At 47.0% G+C, this 12824-nt stretch overlaps 1 non-coding gene across 1 annotated transcript; it reads left to right on the forward strand.

Annotated features, from left to right (window-relative positions):
* The first annotated feature begins 12430 nt into the window (after positions 1-12430).
* TRNAI-UAU (transfer RNA isoleucine (anticodon UAU)) lies at positions 12431-12524 on the forward strand. The gene is made up of 2 exons: positions 12431-12468; positions 12489-12524. It is a non-coding gene; the product is annotated as a tRNA-Ile (tRNA).
* The last annotated feature ends 300 nt before the right edge of the window (positions 12525-12824 follow it).

Raw genomic sequence — 12824 nt, forward strand, 5'->3', positions numbered from 1 at the left:
GTCTCACATAAACATATCATTTTTCTATGTATGTCTTTTTTTATATGTAACATTTTTCACATTTTTTCTTTTTTGACACACCCTTTATCACTATTAGTTGCTTACACATACCCTACATTCTATGACACTTTACACTCCATTACACTTCACAGCTATATTTTATTTATGTGATGTCCTGGGGTGGTTTTGCTGGGCTGTCTTGGGGGTGCCCTGCACCCTAGGCATGAACCCCATAGTGCTAGGGACCTGCTCTATTGAGACCTTAACGTGGTGAGCAGGTAGATATATTTGGCCAAATGTATGCTAACATCCTCAGAAATGAATTATAAAAGGAATATATGTTAGCAGTAATGTTTGCTTAGTGCACCTGCAAACCCCCTCTGTTTTGCATATAACTAAAAATCTCAGCAAGATAGCACCTCTCATTACAGGGTGTGCAGTCTAGGGCCCCCCTCTTTCCATAATGTATTGTAACCCCCATGGCAACGACCATGTAACCCCCATGGCAATGGTCATGTAATCCCACATGGCAACAAGCATGTAATCCCACATGGCAACAAGCATAGAACCCCTGGCAAGGAGCATGTAATCCCACATGTCAATGTACATAGAACCCCTGGCAACAAGCATGGAACCCCTGGCAACGAGCATGTAGGTAAGCAGCATTTATGTAGCTAAATTTGTAATAGGTATTATGGTGTTAGGCATAATACGTAATGGACATGGTGTGTGGCTTAATGTGTAATGGGCATTATGGTGTCAATTTTTGATGTGCGCCTTTGGAGCGCAATGTTCCTGTTTTATTATCCTGTGGAATTTATTGTGCATTTTGTCTCAATCTATGTGGCATTATGTTTTGTCTCAATCCGTGTGCCATTATGTGAATTTTGTCTCAATACCTGTGGCATTATGTGAATTTTGGCTCAATCCGTGTGGCATTATGTGAATTTGGGCTCATTCCCTATAGTCTACTATTTTGTTGCATAATGTGTAGAAGTGGTATATGGTGTGATACACTACACTCAAGGCAACACCCCCTTTCACGTGACCACACCCCCTTTTCCAAACCGCGTGCGCCTTAGATGCGCACACAACTGCATCCTTCGCGTTTACTTCCTAACAGGTAGGGAACAGGTGGTGAAAGCCAGAGCCCACATGTCCAACTCACTCACGATCAGCACTGGTGCGAACCAGGGATGTGTCCTCTCCCCCCTGCTCTTCTCCCTCTATACCAACGATTGCTCCTCAGCTGAGCAGTCAGTTAGAATCATAAAATTTGCAGACGACACCACAGTCATCGGCCTAATTGAGGAAGGAGATGAGACCGTATACAGAAGAGAGGTAGAGAGGCTAACCAAATGGTGCGCCATGAACAACCTTGACCTGAACCCCACCAAGACAGTTGAAATGCTGGTAGACTTTAGAAGAAAACCGAACGCCTTGGTCACATTAATCATCTCCAACTGCGAGGTTCCACAGGTCGAGACCTACAAATTCCGTGGGACAAGAATATCCCGCGACCTCAAATGAGGCCCCAACATAAACACTACCATCAAGAAGGCCCAGCAGCGGCTATTCTTTCTGAGACAACTCAGGAAATTTAACGTTCCAGTAGAGCTAATGCGTATCTTCTACACGGCAATTGTGGAATCCATTCTATGCTCCTCAATCACAATTTGGTATGGAGGGGCACATGAGCCCGACAAATGCAGATTGCAAAGGGTGGTGAGGACAGCAGAGAAGATCATTGGGGCTGACCTCCCCTGTACAGGAACTGTACTCAGCCAGGGTGAAGAAATGTGCGGTGAAGATCGCGACGGACAAGCTTCACCCTGGACAACACCTTTTTGACATTCTCCCATCGCGTAGACGCTTCAGAGCGATCACTGCCAAGTCATCCAGAACTGCGAGTAGCTTCTTTCCGATAGCTATCCACCAATTGAACAATGTATTGCAAACTAATGCTAAACTGCGTCGCCAACTATGCTTGCCAATTGAACAAGTATTGCAAACTAATGCCAAATTGAGCTTACCGTAAATACATGATCTATCCGCAGTATGAAATTGTCCTACCATTCTCACCACTGAATATGTAAAACATCCATTGTATGTATGCAAAAAAAAGTTGAAATGTCTTTGTATGTCATGCCTCCCCTTGTGTTTCCCTGCTTGTAGCTGCAATGGAATCCGCAAAAAATTCCTAGTATACGTGAGTATACATGGCCAATAAAGTTGATTCTGATTTAAAGGCCAGGGCCTATTTATAATCCCATTCCCGCCCCCTCTCTGCTCTCCTCCTCTATCTCTCTCTCCACTCTCTGAGCAGGCACACTGGCTCCACTATCACCCTCCACTATCATGGTGCCCTTTCTGTCATTTTCTCCTAGATCCGCCTCTGGCCCCACCCCCTGCTCCAGCACAAAATCCAAGAATCATTCCGGGAGGGTAGGCAACCCTGCACTAATGGTAAAACCTTCTGTGGATACGCACAGACTAGTTACCTGCCATCGATGGTTTGTGTCTCCTTTTACATTGGTGGTAACCATCAATGGAGGAAATGCTTACTTGTTAGCTGAATATTTATGCTGCATGCTAGCGATGTACTAAGTAGCGCACCCACTTCAAATCAAGCTGTATATTTCAAATGTCCTCCTCCTAAAAAAACAAAATGGTTTCTTTTCCCTCCTAGAACACATTTCCCTGAGTGTTTTTCAACACATACACCAAAAAAAAAAAAAAAAAAATCAACCCGTGTGAGTGTTTGGTGCCAATTTGTTAAGAAAGAAACCAATGTATGGGAAACTTTCCCAGTGTCTTCATTATGAATCCCCTACAATGCCTTCCTAACTCCTCAGTTTGAACTTTGACGTCTTAACTTTAAAAAGCACAAAGTAAAGACGCATCATCACAATGACACAAAATATGTCAGTTTCATGGTCTGGAATAAATTCATTTCAGCTGAATGCATAGCATGATCTCTAACACATGATAAATAGGCTTGCATCTGCCAGTTCTTCAATATCATTTAATTCAGTACTTATAAAAGGTTTTTAGAGCAACTGTAACAGTATATTAAGCTGCATGACACAAGGGGGTAGATGGCTGTTCTGTGCAGGGGGTGATTAGCCTCTTACTGGAAGGATTTTAATGATTTGGATTCCCATGACAAGTCACAGAGGTCAGTGCAGTAAAGCCGCAGACTATTTGAGGGTCTCTTGGGAAAGTGAAGTGTACTAGTTCTCTTTCAACAAAGGGCAGAACTCTAGTAGCCACAGATTGGTTTCTCCATATTATGCGTCAGTGCATTATCATTTATTTATTTACAGTTTCTTATATAGCGCAGTAAATTCCGTTGCACTTTACAATTGTAGACAGTTATAAAACAAACTGGGTAACAACAGACTTGGAGGTAAGAGGGCCCTGCTGCAAGCTTACAATCTATAGGGACATAGGAGGGAAACACAAGGACAGGCACCAGGGCACCAGTAATAGCATAGCAGTCCCACCAAGTTTCAAGTCCAGAAGGGAAGCTATATAATACATAAGTGCCTCAGAGGGTTATGATAGGCATTATCTGGAGTGAATTTCACGGTCTGTTAAGGAACCCGGAATATCTACATCATACCTCCCAAATGTCCCATTTACTGCGGGAACGTCACGGTTTTTGGGGACGTTCCCGCAGCCAGCAGTGTCCCGCAGTGGCGGGGGGCAGTTGGGAGTCCCAGCTGCCACCTGCTTGTCAGCATGGAATAGATGCTGTGTGCACAGCATCTATTCCCCGCAGGTAGAGGGGCAGAAGCGGCAAAATGGGGGCGTGGCCTCATGCAAGTGACTCGATTGAAGGCCACGCCCCCCTCATCGGGAGGCCACGACCCAAAAATTTTGGCTGTGCATGAAGCAACGCTGGGCCACCAATAGATGGTGGGAGGTATTCTACATACATGACAACATATGACAACCATTTTGTCATTATTGCAAAGCACCATTAAGAGCAAAAAGAGGAAAAACCTAAATCCATAACTAAAGTTTATTTCATCATGTAAGAAAAGAGGAGTGTATGAGCATATTTAACTTAGGTTACCCAGACATCCGCTATCTAGAAAGGTAACCAAGGATTTGGGAGAGTGGAGAGTATACATACGTCAGTAGATTATCCATTCCGAAAATGTCCCCTCTCAGCGCGTCGCTCACCGAGATTGGATAATTGTGGCTCCATCTGTAAGGCACGATGGATAATTGTGGCTCCATCTCTAAGGCACGATGGATAAGTGTGGCTCCATCTGTAAGGCACGATGGATAAGTGTGGCTCCATCTGTAAGGCACGATGGATAAGTGTGGCTCCATCTGTAAGGCGCGATGGATAAGTGTGGCTCCATCTGTAAGGCACGATGGATAAGTGTGGCTCCATCTGTAAGGCACGATGGATAAGTGTGGCTCCATCTGTAAGGCACGATGGATAAGTGTGGCTCCATCTCTAAGGCACAATGGATAAGTGTGGCTCCATCTGTAAGACACGATGGATAAGTGTGGCTCCATCTGTAAGGCACGATGGATAATTGTGGCTCCATCTGTAAGGCACGATGGATAAGTGTGGCTCCATCTCTAAGGCACGATGGATAAGTGTGGCTCCATCTCTTAGGCACGATGGATAAGTGTGGCTCCATCTGTAAGGCACGATGGATAATTGTGGCTCCATCTGTAAGGCACGATGGATAATTGTGGCTCCATCTGTAAGGCACAATGGATAAGTGTGGCTCCATCTCTAAGGCACGATGGATAAGTGTGGCTCCATCTCTAAGGCACGATGGATAAGTGTGGCTCCATCTCTTAGGCACGATGGATAAGTGTGGCTCCATCTGTAAGGCACGATGGATAATTGTGGCTCCATCTGTAAGGCAGGATGGATAATTGTGGCTCCATCTGTAAGGAACGATGGATAAGTGTGGCTCCATCTCTAAGGCACGATGGATAAGTGTGGCTCCATCTCTTAGGCACGATGGATAAGTGTGGCTCCATCTGTAAGGCACGATGGATAATTGTGGCTCCATCTGTAAGGCACAATGGATAATTGTGGCTCCATCTGTAAGGCACGATGGATAATTGTGGCTCCATCTGTAAGGCACGGTGGATAAATGTGGCTCCATCTCTATGGCACGATGGATAAGTGTGGCTTCATCTGTAAGGCACGATGGATAAGTGTGGCTCCATCTCTAAGGCACGATGGATAAGTGTGGCTCCATCTGTAAGGCACGATGGATAAGTGTGGCTCCATCTCTAAGGCACGATGGATAATTGTAGCTCCATCTCTAAGGCACGATGGATAAGTGTGGCTCCATCTCTAAGGCACGATGGATAAGTGTGGCTCCATCTCTAAGGCACGATGGATAAGTGTGGCTCCATCTGTAAGGCACGATGGATAAGTGTGGCTCCATCTGTAAGGCACGAGGGATAATTGTGGCTCCATCTGTAAGGCACGATGGATAATTGTGGCTCCATCTCTAAGGCACGATGGATAAGTGTGGCTCCATCTGTAAGGCACGATGGATAAGTGTGGCTCCATCTGTAAGGCACGATGGATAAGTGTGGCTCCATCTGTAAGGCGCGATGGATAAGTGTGGCTCCATCTGTAAGGCACGATGGGTAAGTGTGGCTCCATCTGTAAGGCACGATGGATAAGTGTGGCTCCATCTGTAAGGCACGATGGATAAGTGTGGCTCCATCTCTAAGGCACAATGGATAAGTGTGGCTCCATCTGTAAGACACGATGGATAAGTGTGGCTCCATCTGTAAGGCACGATGGATAATTGTGGCTCCATCTGTAAGGCACGATGGATAAGTGTGGCTCCATCTCTAAGGCACGATGGATAAGTGTGGCTCCATCTCTTAGGCACGATGGATAAGTGTGGCTCCATCTGTAAGGCACGATGGATAATTGTGGCTCCATCTGTAAGGCACGATGGATAATTGTGGCTCCATCTGTAAGGCACAATGGATAAGTGTGGCTCCATCTCTAAGGCACGATGGATAAGTGTGGCTCCATCTCTAAGGCACGATGGATAAGTGTGGCTCCATCTCTTAGGCACGATGGATAAGTGTGGCTCCATCTGTAAGGCACGATGGATAAGTGTGGCTCCATCTCTAAGGCACGATGGATAAGTGTGGCTCCATCTCTTAGGCACGATGGATAAGTGTGGCTCCATCTGTAAGGCACGATGGATAATTGTGGCTCCATCTGTAAGGCACGATGGATAATTGTGGCTCCATCTGTAAGGCACGATGGATAAGTGTGGCTCCATCTCTAAGGCACGATGGATAAGTGTGGCTCCATCTCTTAGGCACGATGGATAAGTGTGGCTCCATCTGTAAGGCACGATGGATAATTGTGGCTCCATCTGTAAGGCACGATGGATAATTGTGGCTCCATCTGTAAGGCACAATGGATAAGTGTGGCTCCATCTCTAAGGCACGATGGATAAGTGTGGCTCCATCTCTAAGGCACGATGGATAAGTGTGGCTCCATCTCTATGGCACGATGGATAAGTGTGGCTTCATCTGTAAGGCACGATGGATAAGTGTGGCTCCATCTCTAAGGCACGATGGATAAGTGTGGCTCCATCTCTAAGGCACGATGGATAATTGTAGCTCCATCTCTAAGGCACGATGGATAAGTGTGGCTCCATCTCTAAGGCACGATGGATAAGTGTGGCTCCATCTGTAAGGCACGATGGATAAGTGTGGCTCCATCTGTAAGGCACGATGGATAATTGTGGCTCCATCTGTAAGGCACGATGGATAATTGTGGCTCCATCTGTAAGGCACGATGGATAATTGTGGCTCCATCTGTAAGGCACGATGGATAATTGTGGCTCCATCTGTAAGGCACGATGGATAATTGTGGCTCCATCTGTAAGGCACGATGGATAAGTGTGGCTCCATCTCTAAGGCACGATGGATAAGTGTGGCTCCATCTGTAAGGCACGATGAATAAGTGTGGCTCCATCTCTAAGGCACGATGGATAATTGTGGCTCCATCTCTAAGGCACGATGGATAAGTGTGGCTCCATCTCTAAGGCACGATGGATAAGTGTGGCTCCATCTCTAAGGCACGATGGATAAGTGTGGCTCCATCTGTAAGGCACGATGGATAAGTGTGGCTCCATCTGTAAGGCACGATGGATAATTGTGGCTCCATCTGTAAGGCACGATGGATAATTGTGGCTCCATCTGTAAGGCACGATGGATAATTGTGGCTCCATCTGAAAGGCACGATGGATAATTGTGGCTATATCTGTAAGGCACGAAGGATAATTGTGGCTCCATCTGTAAGGCACGATGGATAATTGTGGCTCCATCTGTAAGGCACGATGGATAATTGTGGCTCCATCTGTAAGGCACGATGGATAAGTGTGGCTCCATCTGTAAGGCACGATGGATAAGTGTGGCTCCATCTGTAAGGCACGATGGATAAGTGTGGCTCCATCTGTAAGGCACGATGGATAAGTGTGGCTCCATTTGTAAGGCACGATGGATAAGTGTGGCTCCATCTGTAAGGCACGATGGATAAGTGTGGCTTCATCTTTAAGGCACGATGGATAAGTGTGGCTCCATCTCTAAGGCACGATGGATAAGTGTGGCTCCATCTGTAAGGCACGATGGATAAGTGTGGCTCCATCTGTAAGGCACGATGGATAATTGTGGCTCCATCTGTAAGGCACGATGGATAAGTGTGGCTCCATCTCTAAGGCACGATGGATAAGTGTGGCTCCATCTCTTAGGCACGATGGATAAGTGTGGCTCCATCTGTAAGGCACGATGGATAATTGTGGCTCCATCTGTAAGGCACGATGGATAATTGTGGCTCCATCTGTAAGGCACGATGGATAATTGTAGCTCCATCTCTAAGGCACGATGAATAAGTGTGGCTCCATCTCTAAGGCACGATGGATAAGTGTGGCTCCATCTCTTAGGCACAATGGATAAGTGTTGCTCCATCTGTAAGGCATGATGGATAATTGTGGCTCCATCTGTAAGGCACGATGGATAATTGTGGCTCCATCTGTAAGGCACGATGGATAAGTGTGGCTCCATCTGTAAGGCACGGTGGATAAGTGTGGCTCCATCTCTATGGCACGATGGATAAGTGTGGCTCCATCTGTAAGGCACGATGGATAAGTGTGGCTCCATCTCTAAGGCACGATGGATAAGTGTGGCTCCATCTGTAAGGCACGATGGATAAGTGTGGCTCCATCTGTAAGGCACGATGATAATTGTCACTCCATCTGTAAGGCAAGATAATAAGTATGGCTCCATCTGTAAGGTACGATGGATAATTGTGGCTCCAACTGTAAGGCACGATGGATAATTGTGGCTCCATCTGTAAGGCACGATGGATAATTGTGGCTCCATCTGTAAGGCACGATGGATAATTGTGGCTCCATCTGAAAGGCACGATGGATAATTGTGGCTCCATCTGTAAGGCACGAAGGATAATTGTGGCTCCATCTGTAAGGTACGATGGATAATTGTGGCTCCATCTGTAAGGCACGATGGATAATTGTGGCTCCATCTGTAAGGCACGATGGATAAGTGTGGCTTCATCTGTAAGGCAGGATGGATAAGTGTGGCTCCATCTGTAAGGCACGATGGATAAGTGTGGCTCCATCTGTAAGGCACGATGGATAAGTGTGGCTCCATCTGTAAGGCACGATGGATAAGTGTGGCTCCATCTGTAAGGCACGATGGATAAGTGTGGCTCCATCTGTAAGCCACGATGGATAAGTGTGGCTCCATCTCTAAGGCACGATGGATAAGTGTGGCTCCATCTGTAAGGCACGATGGATAAGTGTGGCTCCATCTGTAAGGCACGATGGATAATTGTGGCTCCCTCTGTAAGGCACGATGGATAAGCGTGGCTCCATCTCTAAGGCACGATGGATAAGTGTGGCTCCATCTCTTAGGCACGATGGATAAGTGTGGCTCCATCTGTAAGGCACGATGGATAATTGTGGCTCCATCTGTAAGGCACGATGGATAATTGTGGCTCCATCTGTAAGGCACGATGGATAATTGTGGCTCCATCTGTAAGGCACAATGGATAAGTGTGGCTCCATCTCTAAGGCAAGATGGATAAGTGTGGCTCCATCTCTAAGGCATGATGGATAAGTGTGGCTCCATCTCTTAGGCACGATGGATAAGTGTGGCTCCATCTGTAAGGCACGATGGATAATTGTGGCTCCATCTGTAAGGCACGATAGATAATTGTGGCTCCATCTGTAAGGCACGATGGATAAGTGTGGCTCCATCTCTAAGGCACGATGGGTAAGTGTGGCTCCATCTCTTAGGCACAATGGATAAGTGTTGCTCCATCTGTAAGGCACGATGGATAATTGTGGCTCCATCTGTAAGGCACGATGGATAATTGTGGCTCCATCTGTAAGGCATGATGGATAAGTGTGGCTCCATCTGTAAGGCACGGTGGATAAGTGTGGCTCCATCTCTATGGCACGATGGATAAGTGTGGCTCCATCTGTAAGGCACGATGGATAAGTGTGACTCCATCTCTAAGGTACGATGGATAAGTGTGGCTCCATCTGTAAGGCACGATGGATAAGTGTGGCTCCATCTGTAAGGCACGATGGATAATTGTGGCTCCATCTGTAAGGCACGATGATAATTGTCGCTCCATCTGTAAGGCAAGATGGATAAGTGTGGCTCCATCTGTAAGGCACGATGGATAATTGTGGCTCCATTTGTAAGGCACGATGGATAATTGTGGCTCCATCTGTAAGGCACGATGGATAAGTGTGGCTCCATCTGTAAGGCACGATGGATAAGTGTGGCTCCATCTGTAAGGCACGATGGATAAGTGTGGCTCCATCTGTAAGGCACGATGGATAAGTGTGGTTCCTAAGTGCAAAATAAAAAACAGGACTACAGTATGTCACAACATCCAGTTACATCTTTCGCAAAAAAAATACTATTTGACCAAAAACACACCTGGCTGGGGCAGGTAAAATAAAATTCCAGATAAACCACAAATTGTGCTGGCTTATTAGGTCTAATAGGATAGCCCCCAATTAAGCAATCACTAGCAAGTAATTATCAGGGGTAATTATAAAAAACCCTTGCTGGGTACACACTAGACGACATTTTAAACAAATTTGCAGATAATGAAGATTCATTGAAATCAGTGGTATACCCGGAAATTTTCCGGGTTGAGCTGCGCTGCTGGCTCTCCAAATTTCCAGTGACGCCAGTGGTAAGTAGGCATGTGTCATCGGCGCCTCCAGCAGTGCACCACCAATCCTCTTGCCCCTCCCCCTCATCGCTCCCCACCCGCCGCTCAACCTGGCGATCGTACGTTGGGCCTCCCCACTGCTGATCGCTCTCTGGGTTAGTTTGAGGCTGCTTGGGCATTCGTCTACTCACGGCACAGAGAGGCGGAAGAGAGACGGTGGGATCTGTGGCCGGTGCCCGCTGTGGTTGACATGGCCATTGATATTAACATAATATTGGGTACTTGTTTCCTAGCACGGCCACATATCTTATGGATCGTGTACCTTTAGTTAAGGTACACGATCCATAAGATGGACCCGATTTCCTTTGAAATCAGGTCCATTTGGCCGGCTAGGACAAAATATCGGGGGCATCGCGTCGGTCGGGACCGTTAACAATGGTCCCGACGCGACCGACGCGATGCCCGCGATTTCCCCATAGGCTTCAATGTTAAAAAATATTTTAACATTGAAATCGTGTCGGGAAAGGTAAAATATCGGGGGCATCGCGTCGGTCGGGACCATTAACATAGGTCCCGACGCGATGCCCCCGATTTTTACATAGGCTTCAATGTTAAAAGATTTTTTAACATTGAAATCCTGAAAAAATGTGAAAAATGTGAAATGGGCCAATATGACCCATTTCACATTTTAGATGTCCCCGTCGTCACCCCACGATAGACGCCAACCCGAAGCGTGGCGAGCGCAGCGAGCCCGCGAGGGGCGGCGGTGCGCGTCCTCCGACCTTTTCATTCCCCTACTATCCACGTCGGCGTGGAGTTGAGAATAGAATAGTGTGGCGAGCGCAGCGAGCCACCGAGCCCGAAGCGTGGCGAGCGCAGCGAGCCCCGCGAGGGGACGCGGATACCTTCACAGTTATACGCGTCCCCTCGCGGGCTTCACAGGTGTCCGTGGCGACGCGGACACCTGTGAAGTCCGCGAAGGGACGCGTTTACCTGTGAAGGTATCCGCGTCCGCTCGCCACGCTTCGGGCTCGGTGGCTCGCTGCGCTCGCCACACTATTCTATTCTCAACTCCACGCCGACGTGGATAGTAGGGGAATGAAAAGGTCGGAGGACGCGCACCGCCGCCCCTTGCGGGCTCGCTGCGCTCGCCACGCTTTGGGTTGGCGTCTATCGTGGGGTGGGGTGTACGCCGTGACATTTGGGGGGGTTGGGAATATTTTACATTGAATCCAATGTAAAATCGGGTCCCAGGGACCCGATTTACATTTAATTCAAAAAAAAAAATCGGGTCCAAAATCGGTCGGTCGCGACGATCGCATCGCATGCGACCAAATCGCATGCGATGCGATCGACCCGATTTTTCCGACACGACCACCCCGATGTAAATCGGTGTGGCCGTGCTAGGAAACAAGTACCTAATATTGTATGGGGTGGGGTCCACCAATGGCTAGGGATGGACATCGGAAGCCCACCATCAAATAATGGCTGGGCTTCCTCCATCTAATCTTTCGATGCAACACCAATATCGCCAATGCAATCAGTTGTGAATCAGATCCTATATCGTTTATCCAGGGATTACTTTGCTTCCTAACCTCACAAACTTTCTTCACCTCAAAGTGAAAATAAATAACACCTGTAAAAACAACAGCAATGGAAAGTGTTTTTGCACCTGTAGGTGGCGAAAAATGTTTATTGTGAGATTTCGCCTGGACTTCACCACAAAGTACATCACGCAGGTCTGCATCGTGTAAAAATGCTATTTTGTAGCACATCTGCCATTAAAAAAAATATTATATATACATACACGTGTTTTAGTTGACTGTCGCTAATCACAATAATAAAGTACTTCGGGTATGTGCAGACCTGTATTTATACCATTCGTGTAGTGTATTGCAGGCGTTAACTAGCCGCTAGGGGTCAGGCTTCGTTGTTCATTACATGGTAGACACAGCAAGCGCTACACTGCCACACGGAACGGGCATTCCCTGCACTCGCTCCCCATGGATACTACCCCCTACAATATTGTGTTAATATCAATCGCCATGTTATCGGTAGCGGCCGCCGTCCGTCCGGGAATCAGCTCTCGGCGGCGCCGCTGTGCTCCGTGCCGTGAGTAGGCGGGCACATATGACGTCACAGAACCGTCCTATGGTGAGCCTGATAAAGCGTTCTGAGGAAGACAGTGTCAGAGCTCCAGTGGCGCAATCGGTTAGCGCGCGGTACTTATACAGCAGTACAATGCAAAGCAATGCCGAGGTTGTGAGTTCGAGCCTCACCTGGAGCAGGTTTTTTGCTGCTTCTTAAATACAATCTTTATTCGTGCTGTGCGTGATAGCGATCATATACAGTCCACATACAGGACAATGTAATAACAATATGTATATTGTATAGAGAGAGTAAGCAGTGGAGATGGTGGCATGGTGGCATTCAATACTGCATGTTATATATTCTTTTAAAACATGCAAGCAATAGTAATAAGCATCATGACATGGAAATTAAAATAAACTAAAAAGCTATAAAACAAACAAAAATGTGCTTATGACGTCACACAATGTTCAACACATAAAATAAAAGGCTAACACTG

The sequence above is a fragment of the Crinia signifera genome, chromosome 3 (genome assembly GCF_055691185.1).
Source record: "Crinia signifera chromosome 3, ASM5569118v1, whole genome shotgun sequence".
In the NCBI taxonomy this organism is placed as follows: Eukaryota; Metazoa; Chordata; class Amphibia; order Anura; family Myobatrachidae; genus Crinia; species Crinia signifera.